Consider the following 16,922-nt stretch of genomic DNA (forward strand, 5'->3'; position numbering starts at 1 on the left):
ATTTTCCAAAGGGAAAAGAGCTATTTTAGTGTGCAAAGTGTTTTGGGCTAGGTTCATAATTACCTCATCCAACACAGGTATAAAAGCAGCTATGATGAGAAGTTTCACAATGTTCCTTGCACACAAATGCTTCTTTTTTTAGCTGTTGTAACCTGGATTTTAAGTCACCTGTAGCCCAAACTTCTCTGAAATCCCCTTTCCTCTCTTACAGATGGGTTCATTTCACCAGATTGCCACAACACATCTGTTTTGGACAATTGTGTGATGCTGTAAGTCTCCTTGGTCACTGCTGAGTTAACAATTCAATAGAGGAATCCTCTCTAATGCTGAAAATCACATTGACTCTGAAAGATAGCTACGTTTAAAAAAAAAAAAAAGAACAGGAGAACATGAACATCACCTGCAAATGTTTGCTGAGCAAAGCAAACATTTCTATCTCCACTGTGTTACTACTTCCACATTTAAGATCAGTGAGACACGATGGAGCCCAGGAGAGGAAAGAATTTCTCTCTCCAACATGTGGTAAAACCAGCCTGCAATTCACAGTATATAATGGGAGGAGACAGAGCTAATTCCAACCTTTGAGCACATACATACAGGGGGCCCAACCAAGGCATTTCTCCTTTACATGTGAGTTTGATCCTACCTCACACACCTCCTGTGTGTAGGACTGCCAGAAATGAGAAAGATTTTGTCCCTTCTTACACCCTTATCAAGAAACAGGTAATGATAATTAGATTTCAAGTTTTACCAGTAACTCATCTGACTACTGGACCTTTCGCTACAGAAATGGGCTCTGTACTTAAAAGAGAAATGAAACTAAAAGAAAATCTCCCATGTTTTCTAATCATTTACAGCAACTGAAAATTGAAGATCATTATAAACATCAGGCTTGGCAGCATACTAAAAACTCTTTCCCCTTCTAATATAGCTGATGCTGGAGGGCTGATCCATTGGCTTCTATTTTGGGAGGTGAAAGAAGGTAGTCACTAGAGCGCTATTAAAAACAGAGTTTCTTCAAGACATTTGCATCACTTAAATGGGTCATAAACAAAGGCAGAAGCAGTATTTACTGTGCTATTAAGGTAAACAAAAATAGAAACCCACAGGTAATTATGAAAGAGATTGAGTCTGGCAGGTGGGTTCCAGCAGTCTGGTTTTGATTTCCAAACGAGGGATTAGAGCCAAGCTATAGACCTGCCATAATAAATTAACTATATTCCCATACTTACATGGCTTGTTTCTTTTCACTTCTACTTTCATTTTACATTAGCAGCATTTGGCGCTCTGATCTAGAAACAAGCCTTCTCATTTCTTAATCACCTCTGAGCCTGAAGTTGGTTTGATGGTGGAACTACAACCACTGCACAGCGACCAGCATGGGGTCATCCTGCCAGGCCATACCTGTGCAGCATTGACCACAGGACCTGGCATCCATATGCTGCTCACAAGAAATGGAGAAGCGTCGCTTACATTTTTAAGAGGAAATGGCTTGTCAGTGAAATAATGAGTCCCGTGAGCAGAAACTACAGGGGAAAAAAAAAAAAAAAGAGAGAAAGAAAAACACCATGCAGATATTATGACAGGACCAAAAGAGTGGTACCACTCAAGGGAATTGAGCACAGAGGGTCAAAGAGGAGGGATTGGAGCAAGTCTGTGTAATGTGTTTAAAACTGAGGATTGTGTTTGATTTTGCTTTTTACTGCAGTTTAGAATACCAGCTTGCACATTTCTTAAAGGATGTTCTCAGTAGCAATGCAGGCACCAATGTGCAAATGTTTTGCACATTGCAGAGCAGTGACTGCTGACCGCCACATGCCTCTGGAGCAGTTTGCATGTGAGGAAGGAGGATGTCAGTGGCCCAGGATCCCTCGTAGCATAGCCTCCACATTGGTGTAAACCCCCTACTGACTGCCAGTTCTGTGTGCCCTGCTGGTACCCTCACTGCCTCTGCCTGTCTGCACCTACAGCGAGGGTAAGCATGACTACTTACACTGCAGTCACAACTCCAAAATGAACACCAAAGAGCCAGAGATGCTTCCAAAAATGGGATTTACAGTCTTGAAGCACTGCTGTGACCTTGAAAGTTTTATTCATTGGCCTTCCAGTGGTATTTTTTTCCTATATATTTTCAGGCAGGGCAACAGTCTAACTCTGGGATACAAGGTGAAAATCAGCAATCATGTACAAAACAGTAGCACTGAGAACAAATGCAAGTTACTCAGATTGTGAATAACCCAGGCCAAAAGGAGCAAAGGAAAGGAGAACAAATATGATTTACCCTTTCGGCAGAAAACTGATGTATGATTACTGAGCTGAAGTGCCTGTTGCAACTTTATGTACATCTGCTTTGATTTCTTTTGCTTAGACCAAAATCCATTAACAAGGCCCAAGAGGTTAAAAACTGAGAATGACAGAAGTGAATTACTACTGCCAATTTTCAGTAGTAGAACAATAAAAAAGCAGAAATACTGATTTTTTTTTTAATTTAAGTTTTATTGCAGTTTCAGATTTTAATGGATAAACTAAGCTTTTGTGAATACTTTGCCAAACATTTTGTTTCATTTCTAGTTTCAACACTGTTCTTTTGGTATGCAAGTATCAGAATTCAAAATTGTGTTTAAAAATACAAATACGTTTCTCATACAAAGTATGGTTTCGATCAACAACATGTAAAATGATTAAGCTTTTAATGCAGAATCATCTGCAAACAAAGCATATCATTTAAATCACAGATTAAATAGTGTGATGGGATACGATTGATGTTTTGTTACATTCTTTAATGAAAGGAAAAATGCAGCAGCTTCTTAGTGATTTATTTTTTGTGAAAGTAGCAATAGTAAAGGACCTTGAAAGAACACCAAAAGTAAGCATCTTCCTTGGAAGGAACTCCAGCTCCTTGGAGACCCACGTGGCTCAGCACAGCCTCTGCAAATTCCTTGGGTTTTAGAAAGGAGCAAAACTTGGAAAATGATAATGTCATACCTATAGACCTTGCTAACCTACAGTCCTTACAGCAAGCTCAAATAACACACTATGGGGATAGAACTTTTTAAAGTACCCATTAGAACCAGTTTCCAAGACTTCTTATTCACAAAACCTTCCAATCCCACATTTCCATTAGTTACTATGGCACCAGTAAAGATCCTGACTGACCTTGGTAGAAGACAGCACAGTGCCAGACTGCCCATCATGCTTCACAATATTGTCCTGTCTTTCCACAAACTCACACCATTCTGTTTATAACCTTTTACCATCTCTTGTGCAACACCTAGACTGTAAACTCTTTGTGACATGGAGCACATCTACTGCTGCATTTCTACTGCATCCAGTACACTGTGCTGCCAATCCACAATTACACCTCCTAGGTGACATGATACAAATACAGACTGTGGTCAACATTGCCTTTTCATCAAAAAAACATCATGCTCCTACTGCTTGTGAACGATGAGAGATAGAACTTATTAAATCAATGCTCAAAATACATGTTTTTTATTACCTAAAAGTAGAGTGATGATCTTATTTTAGTAAAGCATTCACCACTTCATTCCATTTTCATTGAACTATGGTCCAGCAAGTAGTCAAAAATAATAATAATAAAAATAAAAAAGCATGTACTAAGTCACTCCATCTGGTATAAACAGGTACAGGTTCTTTGCCATCTTCATTAGCTTTGCTAATGACTTGCACAGTGAGTTGGAACTAAACACATTTCTTCTTTGTACCTGAGCCTGTTTACATTTGAGGAAGAAAATATGACTAATACTAATTTTGCTTGTAAAATCCAAAGCACAGTATTTATATGTTATTGTTATTTAACAGCTATAAGCGTGTTAAAGAAAAACAGGCAGTAGAGCAGAAATTTGATCCTCATGAAAGGAAAGAAAAGTCCTTTTTCCAGAATGGAGCTCCGGCCTAGCTCTGTCTGTTGATCTTAATAATGATGGTAGAATATATGTTGGAAACCTACAATGCCCCAACACAGAAAGTTTTATCCCACCTGAAATTAAAGGAGAAGGGTTCAAATTTTCCACTACAGTGTAGACAAACCACAAGAGCAAGCTTTTGCTTCCTGGTGCTCACAGCAAAGAAGAGTGAGGAAACTGACCAGCTCAACACTGAAAAAAAAAAAAAAAAAAACAGGCAGAAAAGATTGTTCAGCTGCTTAGAAGGTTAACAAAAATTAGGTTAACAGAGTTGTAACCGCTAAAGTTAAACAACACATTTCTAAGGTGCTATAAATTTATCTGTATGGGTTTAATTTGAGATTAAGAAACTGTTCGTTGTAAAAAATACTTTAGCTTCATTGCTTAACCCTGCTAAACATGGTGTTTTCTGCATCTCTCTCTAAAGCTCCTTATACTGATTGGCAGGATCAGTAAGGCGCATTAGCAGTCCCTGGATCAGGAGGACCTTTCTAATGGCTGTAGTTAACAACTACAGTGTGAAAAAACAACAGTGTGAAACAACAGTGTGAAAGTATAGCTTTTTAAGAAACAGGTTCTCTGTGAATTCAGGCTTCTTAAACTAAGGATACATAAACAATAAATTCATTGGGAAATTCATTATGAAAAGCTCAGGCAAATCCATAAATTGATATGGAGATGAAATCTTTTTTAGCTAGATGGAAACAGATTTGAGCTCCTTCACAGTCACTCTGTTATGATTTTCCAGATCTCCCTCTGTTCTGTGTGAGAGTTTTATCTCCTTGGATAAGCAGCTTCCACACCTTTCATCTGATGACTAATGGCAGGCATCTCCCTAACCTTCTTGAGAGAGCAAATTTTACTGCAAAAATGATATACTAAATTTACCTCCTTAAAAAAAAAAAATAATAAAAAAAAAAAGATTTATCTTTGTTGTTGAGGCCTAAAATAACTATGAAATATTTTAAATGACCTGTAAGTCTGCTGTTGGAAGCAAATTTCGTTTTCCCTGACAACACTTTAAAGTTCATCTGTAACAATTAGAAATATATATCCCAACTTGTAGCCTTTCACTCATGTCTTCTATAGTTTCTCTGCTGAAAGTTTCTCAAGAAACAGATTATTATCAAAGAATTTCCACTTCACAAAGCCAAGACCAAATGCCTGAATCTTGCTTCATTACTCTTTTCCTGGTGAGGGAACAAAACTAAGTGACAAGTTTTGGAAAATTATCAGAAGCAAGCTCCTCACCTGAGCTAGTGTAACATTTCATAGGTGCTGCTACATCACCTCACTCAGAGGCAGGAGGTGCCACCTCTGCACTGGTTGACGTAGCTGCATTTAAGAGAGCACATTCTTCCCCACAACAAGCCTGGCTGGACCATGTATATGCATGGCTCAGCAAAATAATTCAACTCCTCCCAAACTGATTTATTCTACTACATACACACAAAATATGATAAGAAAGACTCTGTACCATGAACCTTATTAAAATTTTATTTCCATTGATATGAACTTGAGGCTTCAGTGAATATCTCTAATTTAGAGAAGGGGTGGTAAGAAAAAGGTTGGTCCTTGAGCTCACGATCAGCACTGAGTAACTCAGAACCTTATTGAGGCTATTCTGGCCTCCACTCTGTTGGAAGAACTCATTACAGATTTGTACCCCTTGGCCCCTTTCATAATTTGAATGTGTCTCTAAAGACATCAACTCTGTCAACACAACCAAAAATCTATGTATGAGTGTTTATCTCTCTCTGTAGCAGCCAGACTGCAGATCCTTCTGCAGATCAAACAATTCACAGAGATCATTTGGCTTACAGTAGTTTTATTTGCAAGTTATTATAAATAACTCCAGGGGAAGGGGAAGAGAGAGGAGAAAAGCAATTACTGACTTCTAAAACTACCTTATTCTCAGTCATGATTCTCAGGTCAGTGATGAGTTGAATGGAGCTCTCCAAGATTACCGGTGCATCTAGCCAAATTTCTTCAGACCATGAACACACCTGCACTTGTAGCAGCCTTATTGTCTTTCTGGGATTAAGTGCTGTAGAAAATCAGGTAGGCAACTGAGACCACATATGACAAGTTGTCATGAGTGTCCAGTGCTTAATGTCCAGTGTCTTATTCATCTTATCTTCATTTAGGACATGCCAGCATGAGAAAGCAACTGCAGAATAATATTGACAATTTAGTTATTTTCACTGAATGGTTAACAAAGATGTGATTACAAGCTTCATGCTTTCTAGCCCACTGCTAGTGAGGGAGAGAAAATAAAACCTGCAGTCAGAAATGCAAGAATAAAACAGGAGGGGAGTTTGTTGTACTTACTCTCTCCTGGGCAGAGTTGGATGAGGGTTTTTTTTTTTTTTCCTGCTAAACATGCAATTGCATCAGATCCTGTCATCAACAGAGCTTCACCAAGTTCAGTATATGGCCACACGTCTGCAGACTTCATCTGCAATTTCCTCTAGGGAATCTTTTTTAAACTTTAAATACATAGAAAATAAATAGCTTACAGGCTTCAGTAGTTCTACTGTGTATGCTTTTCTTTTTTCTTTTTTTTTGGGAGGGGGAGTGGGTGAGGAAAAGGAGATGGCAGACTTACTTCACATGCAATTTGGCCAAAAGGGAAACAAAAGAAAACAAAACAAAACAAACAAACAAAAAACTTAATGCTTGAAATTAAAGTTCTGACTGCAGCTTGGGAAGTTTACTTTGTAGGGCAGCATGAGTGTGGGTTTATTTTACATTTCCCAAAGATGCATTCTCCCTTAAGGAAACGTTACTGAATTTGCATTCTCACAAACAGCCTTCAGGGATCTGAGTTGAAGTTGCTGAGATATTCATCTTGAACGGAGGCAGAAAATACTGAAAGAGCACTGATCACATCTAACATCTGTGGAAAAAAAAAAAATAAAAATGCACCAGACTGGGGCTAGAGGAGAAGGAGATGGGTAAGGATAACCATGGCTGGGAGAGGAGGCACCACACAAAAAAACGGTTAACTGAGCTTTTTTCCCAATGTCTAGTTTTGTCCTTGGATGTTGACTTGGAGCTTAAGAGAGGAACAGAGTAGGTAGGCTGGGTATTATTATGGCGCATTTTCTCTACTAGCTGGCAAAACAAGCCAGTCAGGACTCAGATGTGAATGCAAAACTCAAGGAATTGCAGTGTTTAATGCAGGCAGTGCTTAAAAACTTGCTATATCACTGCTCACTAGAGAACATGCAAAACATCACACTGCACCATTTGCTACACATGGAGCAGAACAAGTCCTTGCATTCACACATGAACATGTTATCACATGGCACCACCAAAGCCAAGCAACGGTTGATGCCTGGGCTGCAAATGTTGGTCTTCCTGGCTTTGTTATCATTAAGAGAGCAGAGATGGCTTCAGAGAGGCAGTCACAAGGTAACTGCAAAGATCATCAAGTTACAGGTAGTGAAAAAAGCAGAAGAGGAGGACATTGAGTTAAATATGTAGCATAAAGCATAAATCATTTGGTGCTGAGACCTCTGCATCTCTATTTTATACAGTTCAGAGGTTTACATGGGATTAGGCCAAGGCTGGTTCCATGGACCAAACTTCCCTATTGCACATTTGGTCTGAAGTTGTGAAGAACTCCTGATTGGTTTGGATCTGTATGTTCCTCTTAGGATTCAGAAAGCCCTTAGTACAAACCTAAAGCAGTGGTTCCAGTTTAGTCTCCTCCAAAAGAAATCACAGTGTAATAAGACATATGCACATGAATCCTGCTCTATGGGTGGAAACCACACACAGCAAGCTCAACAATCCAGGGAGTCACTTCCAAAGCCCAGTGTTGCTTCAAGCCAAAATGATTAAACAAACACAACAACAATAACATTGTTTGAAAGTGTACTACACTTCACAGTGTCTCAGTTGGCCTCACCTGTTCCTATAGCAATGTTGCTGAAGGACCAAAAATAACCAAAGGGTCATAATATTTTGCAGATTGTGACCAAGGTAAATATGAAAAGCTACCTTCTGGATCACTGGAAATGCTTTTTAAATAGTTAAGACGTGATGATTAATTAACTCATTTTTCAAATGTCTCATTTCATCCCAAAAATAGCTAAACCAGACTATATTTTAATCCATCACCTTTTCACCGACACCCCTGGCACAACCCTCCTCTCTTGATCTTATCTTTTCAACTTCCTGCTAAGATGTGTGTTCAATGAAACAAAAAACTGCCTAATTTTCTAACTCATATCCAGCTCTTTCCCTATCACAACCATCAACTAATTTCCTTTAAACATCATCACATAATCAGAGAGGACCCTGGGGACCAGTGTCCTAACCCTATCTTGTCTGACAGACAGAAGATTCCGTTCTTACAAGTCCAAAGCTCAAGGCTGACAGGAGTCCTTCAGGGAACAATATTCATTTTTTCCAAGCCAGTACCAGCTCCAGGTCACCTATGGCACTAACTATAAAAATAAAAATTAAAATAAATAATAAAATAATTTTAAAAGACTTTTCCTGTTGCTCTTTAATGTTAACCTGATGGGAGTACCCATTCCTCATACAATTGAACTAATTACCAACAAAAGTGCATATGTGCATACTATTTCATGAGCTGAACGTTTGACCTCCTTCTTTGTTGCCCAGTTTACTTTGGACAGAAATATCCAAGTTATTTGTGTTTGGCCAGATCCCCCCTCCTAGTTCCTTCAGTGTTCTAACTAGATGTTAAAGAACAAACTGGTAAGCTTCACTGGTGCAGCTACTTACCTCTAAAACTCAATAATTAATCCCAAGTGGATGACAAATGCTATGCAATTTATTCGCTGCTTGGCTGCAGCTTGAAGGAGCATGGACTCTGAATTAGTGAGCTCTTTGGGTTCAATCTGGAAAGCATATGTTTCCCTTCCATCATTCAATCTATCAAAATGCAAAAAAGGCCTGGGAAAGGCACATGGCACATTTTGATATTATTCATTAACATTAATGTCCTTGTTATAAAGATATGTTTTATTTGCAGGTAACAACAGCCTCATGGGCATCTGGGAACACTTTGAATGATTGCCAAAAAAAAAAAAAAAAAAAAGAAATTTGGGTCATAACTAATGATCAACATCCCCTTTTAATCAAATGAAGCCATCATAATGTGTCAGTCCTCTGGGGAAACAAGGACCTTTCACCTTGCTGGGGCCTGTTGAGGCCAGCAGTAGCTCTAAGCAACCCTGAAAAGTAGCCTTTTAGTTTAGAGAGAGGAAAAAATGGAGTCTATCCATCAACACGCTCCCTTGTGACACCAAACATATAAAAGAAACTAAGTGGGGTAGTGATGTTGCTTCCCAATTAACTCATGCATTTATGAAGTATCCATTCAGGGCTTTCCTGATACCACTGTAGTTGTCCCCTGGCACCACTGCTGGGTGGCCATTGCTCTGACATTGAAGAGTCTACTCTCAGAACAGATCCTTGATAAAAATATAGAGTTCTGTTGGCAGCTCCAGAGCTTCATGTAAATGAGACTCAAATGGCTACCCTGAGGTAAAAAGTAGCTTTTCCCCTTCAGTGTTGGTTCTTCTACAAAAGAAAAGGCTTGTCAGGTGAATGGTAAAAACTGTTCAACTTTCTTTTTCTTTTATAATCAGGAAACAGTATTATTCTAAATAGCTTTTGAATGGATCTGGAAACAAAAACACAAATAATTTATAATAAAATGACACCAAAATAAGAAAGATGAGAAATTGTGTATTTTTTTGTTTTGTTTTGTTTTCTGAGAAAAGAAATAAAAATAAAGAAAAAGAAACAAAAGTTAGAGGCCATAGCTACAAACGTTAACTTTCAGAAATGAAAGCTTCAGGTGCCTTCTGAAGACATCTGCTCCCTGCCAGCTAAACTGTTTGATGATCCTCTGTCACTCTCTACTTTTGACCCTTAAAGCCTACTCAAAGGCCATCCTCCATTTGGTCCTAACAAAAATAAATTTCATGCCTTGAATACGTTTTAGTCATCACTGCTCAATAATGTTTAAAAAAAAAAAAAAAAAGGAGCAAACACTTTGGCTTTTCCTGAGGCATCAGAGAAACAGGTTAATTAAACACTGTCCTCCATATTTTGTTTTTGCTGTCAGATTTTAGCTAACTGTATTCTGGCTTTTTTCACTGCCACTCAGAGTCCCGTCAGTGAACTGTAATATTTAATCTTCAGTTTTACTCCAACTAAAATGACTCCCTAGATTTGTGTGAGAGCCTAATGTACATCTCAGATTGCTCCCTGGATAGTCCTTCATCTATCAAAGAAAGCAGCCTTCTGGTGAGAGCTTTCCTATTAGCTTACCCTGAGACATGGGTATGGGCTTTTAAAACACATATTTATATGCAGCTCAATGCCCCTACTGCTGCAGCATCTGAATGCTTCACATTCTGTAATAGACACTTCCTTTCTGTAAGCTGAGGCTTGGCTGTCATCACTATTTGATGAAAAAGAGATCTAAGCACACATAGAATTATAGAACGGTTTGAGTTGGAAGGAACCTTAAAGATTATCCATGGGCAGGGACACCTTCTACCAGACCAGGTTGCCCAAAGCCCCATCCAGCCTGGCCCTGAACACTGCCAGGCATGGGGAATCCACAGCTTCTCTGGGCAGCCAGGGCCAGTGCCTCAGAGTAAAGAATTTCTTCCTTATATCTAATCTAAACCTACCCTCTTTTAGCTTAAAGCCATTACTCTCAGTCCTATCACTATACCTCCTGACAAAGAGTTCTTCCCCATCTTTCCTGTAGCCCCCTTTAGACACTGGAAGGCCACTGTAAGGTCTCCCTGGGGACTTCTCAAGGCTGAACAAACCCAACTTGCTCAGATTGTCTTCATAGGATAGATGCTCCAGCCCTTTGATCACCTTTGTGACCCTCTTCTGGACCCTCTCTAATAGTCCATGCCCTTATTCTGGGGGTCCCAGAGCTGAATGGTGGAGAATCACCTCCTTCAACCTGGTAGCTACACTTCTTTTGATGCAGCCCAGAATATGGTTGGCTTTCTAGGCTGCAAGTGCACATTGCCAGCTCATGTTGAGCTTTTCATTCACCAACAACCCCAAGTCCCTCTCTGGAGGGCTGTTCTCAATCCACTCATTGCCCAGCCTGTATTCATTTTTGGGATTGCCTCAGCCCAGGCACACAACCCCGCCCTTCACCTTTTCAAACTTCATAATGTTCGCAGAGGCCTACCTCTCAAGCCCGTCATGGTCCCTCTGGATCGCATCCCTTCTCTCCAGTGTGTTAACCACACCACTCAGCTTGGTGTCATCTGCAAATATAGATACATATATCTGTATATAAAGCATGTCTCTCAGTGAACACTGTAAGGCAACAACTGCTGCCAAAACATGCCAGCCTTTCCCTTGCTGAGGTTGCTCACGTCCAGTCCTAGAGTTCCCCACATCCATAGTGGTGGGTGGCTCACTAGGGTGGTCATGCTTGCATCAGTAAAAGAAGGGATATTGCCTGTAGGAAAGAGTTCACCTCATAGTAGCCATGGCCCAACTTAACCTTTTGGTCAAATGTAGCCTTAGGGGCTTTCCAGCATCACTGGAAGGCCCATCAGGCCAGCTCAGGGCTTTAGCACTATCTCAGATAGGCAGAGTGCCTTTGCTAGTCACAAGGTTTTCCAGTGTCAGGGGGTGAGCTCACCAATTGTGTTTTTATCATACTTAGTGAAAAATGAAGCAGTTCCTGCCTTTATCAATAATGATCAGCCTGCCTCAGACTGCAGTGAGTCAGTGCAGAGACCCCCTCTGCTTCCTTGCCCTACCCCTGTTTTGTGTTTGCTTTCTGAATAAACTAAGGGGCAGGCAGTTCTTTTTAGGATCCCTTCCGAAGCTATTGCATTTTCTCAGTGTAACGTTAAGCATCCTGTCAGCACTATGTAAGCTCACAGTGGTTTTAGGTTAGGGCTTCTAGCACGGCAAGAGAAGCACAGTATGGGAGTTTCATGTTTGGAGGAAGGGATGAAGTGGCAACTGTTGAATTTGATAGCTTTGCATCTGGCACAATTTCCGAATAGTGGTGCTTTCTAACAGTCCCCTTAAAACCACTGATTTGGAGAGAAAGTACGCAGGCCTGCCCTCACGCCCAAGGCACTAAAACCAGTTGGCAGTCCTGCCTTCAAGACTATTAGTGCTCTTGAACACTAGAAGCCTCCTGTCCCAGGATATTGCATTTACGTACATCTCATTTCCAAACTGGAAATGTTTTTGAGTTTCATTCCGTGCCTGTTTTTTGTTTCAGTTAGAAACTCAGGAAATCAAAAGAAGAAACATTTAGATTTTGCAGCACTCAGCAGAGACAGAGGGCCTGACTGGAAAAGGACAAGACGTGGTAGCAAAGCCCACAGATTCATTAAATTATCCCAATTACACTTCCAACTCCCTACTTTTAGATCATGAGGACAGCCGTTTACCCACTGAGCACTTTCAGTGTAAAAAGTCCCACAGGAAAAAAGAACAGATGTATAAAAAGTTGCTCTGTGGAGAGAGAGAAAAAAAATCCGTGGCTGAGTGAGAAAATCAGTAAACATTAAAGCACTGGAGATAATTGCAAAACGATGTTTGCTTTATTTAAAACCACTCATTTTCTTTGGAAATTAGTTCTGCAAATGTTGCATGTGAAGGAATAAGCTTCCCCATGAGCACCACTGAAGATGATGGACGGGACTAGGAAAGAATGCACAATCATGTTTTCTTCCTCCCAGAGAGAGGGCATTAATCACACGTTCCTCCATAATCCTCCTTCCAAGGCCCCAGAAGGAAAGGGAAGAACCTGTCATAGCTCTAAAATTGGACTTTTCTGGTTTTCAGCGTGGGTGTTTCCACTGGGCCTGTGACAGACCTGAATACATCCCGAATCACTTCTGAGCACAGCAGGGGAAACTGAGGCTGCATTTCTGAGTTGGGCTTATGTACAGGGCTTTTCTTTGTCCCCTTCCCCATCCAGCACTGTTCCCTTTCTCTTTAGTGATTGCCAGGCTGATTTCAGAAAGAAAGCATCTTTATAAACTATCTGACCACATTTTTGGCACCTCCCATTTAAGCCTGCAGTGAGTGCTCTAACCCAAAGATGAAGAGATTGATGTGGGCAAGTGAGCAAGGCAAAGACCAGGCAGAGAGACTGTGTGTGCCTATGGACATACCACAGCAGTGTGCCTGCTCACACCTTCCCAAAAGCGGTTGGGTTGTGAGTTAGATGACACTATAAACCAAGATAGCGTCGCCCCAGTGTCCATAGTTGGTGCATTTGGACAAAGCTCAGCTCTGTGATTCTAGTCCCAGGCTAAAGCAACAGCATAAACAGAGATGTTTTCAAGAGTGGAAGAAGGCCACTGAAAGAGTGTAAGGAACGTTTTGATCTGTAATATACTTGAATGTTTTGAAGGTCTCTATTAAATGTCTGTAGTCGCCCTGCTGCGGCAATTGAGTAGAGGAAATAATAATGGAGATTGAAAGGCATTCACCAGCCGACCTCTCACAACCCTGACATTCTTCAGTAGAATATGATTGGAATTGGGTACATCTGCTCTCAATAACAAAAATAAAAAATGGCCTGCAGCTTTAAGCCCTGAAAAACATAAAGCTGAGCTAAAAGGAGGGCATAAATATATATATCTGTAGACTCAATATAACTGTAAATGTTCAGTAATAATGCTGTGATCATGGCCACAACATGTTTTGGAATTCTTTGTCTCCTGGAAATGCCCAAGAAATCTGGGGAGGTGAAAAGCTGATCTCTCCTCACAGTTAGGTATGACCAGCTTCAGACAAGGTGCAGGTGTGATAGTGGAGGTCATGCAAAGTCAATGTCCAGGCCACCACCAAACACAGTGCAAAACAGAAGCTGAGCCCTCACACCTTCACCCCACTTCCCCTGGGTTCCTGTGGGTTGGCATTGTGCAGAAGCACAGCACTGAGAAGCTTGAGCTAGACCCAGCCTGGCCAGCTCCAAGGCTACTTATGAGGTGGCCATGTCAGTGCTGCCTGTAGCCAAGGGATGATCTGCTGATGGGAGAGGCTACCTGCCCCAGGAGCAGTTCTCATGTAGTTTTAGAGCTCCCAAATAAGTGTAGAGCTTGATGGGGTGTCATGCATCATATAAATTCACTCTAAAGCTGAAGAGGGACTGGTAACCCAGCATTGCTAGGACATATCAATTTGCCTTGAGAAGCAAGTGTTGTTATCAGAGAGAGCTTAAAGTGTATCCAGGGCTGGCCTGGGTGTTTGTCCTTATGCACCTCACAAGGCAACGAGCCCCACCGCTCTGTTTGCCAACTGAGGAAGCCAGTCATGCTGGGGACAAGTCTGCAATGAGCTGAAAGATGGAGCATGTCCAGTCCCTCCAAACACAGCTGCTCGATCTGGGACTGTGCTACGAATCAAACGGTGTTGCTGATTCATCCCATTCCCAGTAGCACATGTGAGTCATCTGTCCACCCTGGACTGCTCACTGATGAAAAGTTTATTTTTAACAAGTACTATTTAAAAATAAATGTATACATCATACAAATGAGTAAAGCATTCAGCTCTAAATTGGTATGAATGTGCCCTGAGAAAAATTAGCTAGCTTGAATGCAATAGGAAACCTGAGAACCAGTCCTTCCCTTACACTGGCATAAATCAGGAATAACCCCACTGCGATCAGTTACTGTTTCTATAAAGGAAGCATTTTTAAGACTCCAATTGAGATCATGCTCCATTAGCCTAGTAGGAGGATTCTCTCAGAGGTTTTATTATTATCCAGTGTTCACAAAATGAGAAGTCTGATGGTTTAAAAGTGGGGTTTGTGCCACCTTTAGCACTATAAAAATTGACAATAAAATCTAAGCTTTTCAGTTAACCTCCTTCTATAACAGAGACAGATTTTCATGTCCCACCCATCCTACTGTAGGTCCCAAATAATGGGGAAAATTGCCCCTTAAAGGTGCAGATATCTCTGCACTGACTGTAGATACAATCCGATTAACTGACAGACTAGACACCTGAAGTTGAGCAACACCCCAGGAGATAACAGCAGGAACAAGAACTTTGCTCCTCTCAGCTCTAATGAGAAGCTTTAATGGGACTGAAGTGGCTGAAGATTTAAAGACTTTATCTAAAAAAGGTTGCTAAAAGAGCATATGGGTGAAAGAGCATTGGATAAGTGTATAGCCTGGGATACGCAGAAGGGCAATCCAATGGTCTTCCTGCCATCAGCTCTGGAAACAGCACAACGAGGGCCACTGCCCTGAGCTGCATTATGGCTTACAACTGGCAGGAAACCTGCATGATATCAGCCACTGGATTTAGCCTGCTTGAACAGAAAACACATTTGCACCACATGGAACCTGACAATTGCCCTCCCTGGGTTTTCTCATGGACACAGCGGTGCTGTTACATCTGAACACACACAAGAGCAGAGCAGTGCAGGCACGTGTGGTCTCCTACCCCAAGAGCCGACAGCCCAAGAAGACATTCAATGTATGAAGCATGGAAAAGTGGGAGACAACTGAACATGCCTGTTTAAAAATAAAATAAATAATTGCCACATATATACATTTGGAAAAATAAGGCAGAAGCACCAATAACTTCCCTTGCATGTTTGTAACGAGCAGATGGCATGTGGTAATATTGCAGCAGGACTTTGAAGTGACCTGCACTTTCAAAACGTGAGACTAAAATAAATTTATAAGCAGAGCACTTCCTTCCTGTTGTCTTTCGTGTGAGGCAAGCAGGGTACAGAGAGAGATGTGCTCACCTTCCTCATCAAGCATTAAAAAAGGCCCAGCTGTGTTGTTCTTTGCATTAAAGAATTAGCGCTGGAAGCCTTTCAGGGCAGGCACCATCTACTGCTCTCCCTGCTCCCTGGGTGCATGGCCCTCCAGCACTTCCACGCTCAACCCAACACAATGATGAACCAACATCAAACACCTCTCGCCGCAGGGCAGCACGCCCGGTGTTTCCTGCAGACCCCAGCTGCCCCCACTTTCCAACCCAGAGGGCAGCGCTTCCACTTCTGCACCCACTTCTCTTGCTGTGCAGGTGACCCCTTTAGCTGTTCCCTCCTCTCCATGGGCTGCACACAGGAGCTACATGAGAAGAAGGGAGAAGACATGATGTGGTCAAGGGAAGCCTCAGATGCCCTTGTTTATTATGGACCACACAAGGAACAAGACCTCATCTTTGAAGCATCCTGTACTTGCAGGCAAGTCAGGCAGTCACTGCACATTTGCGTCTGCAGAGTTTCTCCATGTTGGCCAACATCCTCCTGCACTTTTCACTCGTGATTCCCCCACAGGGAGATATCCTCAAGAGTCATTCAGGCCTTCTCCTGCTGCAGTACAGTGAATGAATTTCACCCACGAGGAATATGTCTAGGAAAATGTTTTATCATTAGAAAACAAAACAATTTCTAACTTCTAATATGGTCAGTAAAGTCACATGTCCTTGATTTACACTAGACCAAATTATTAATTGGCTGTTAATCATTTAATACATTTTTCCTTATCTTCCTACAAATAGTAGTAGCTATTAACTACAGCTTAAAATGGGAAAACTTTTGATGGAGGAAAAAATGTTCTTTAGGAAGCATTTCCTGTATCCTTCTGAGTGCTTTATCAGACCTGCATCTTTCACTTTTATTTACATTTTATCTTCTTTAAGAACACTTGTGGTATGGACTGAGTCATCAATAAGGGCACAACATGAAAGGAGGGATGAAAAATAAGCTGTCTTAAGAGCACTACTCTGCAGGAAACTTATTAGCATTTATTGTGCAGTATCAAGTTACCAGAGTTGAATGGAAAGAACAGAGTTTATTTAAGTGGCACATAACACAGCTCTCTGGAAGTCACATTCAGTATTTGGAAAGTACATGATGGAAGTGGGCATAGGAGAAATCTCTCAGATTCTGCAGAAGCCAATATCAGGTACAAGTCTGGGGGACAGTGTTTCAAGGCTCATGAGAGCCTGAAGAAATAGCTAAGATAA

The sequence above is a fragment of the Aythya fuligula genome, chromosome 3 (assembly GCF_009819795.1).
Source record: "Aythya fuligula isolate bAytFul2 chromosome 3, bAytFul2.pri, whole genome shotgun sequence".
NCBI lineage: Eukaryota > Metazoa > Chordata > Aves > Anseriformes > Anatidae > Aythya > Aythya fuligula.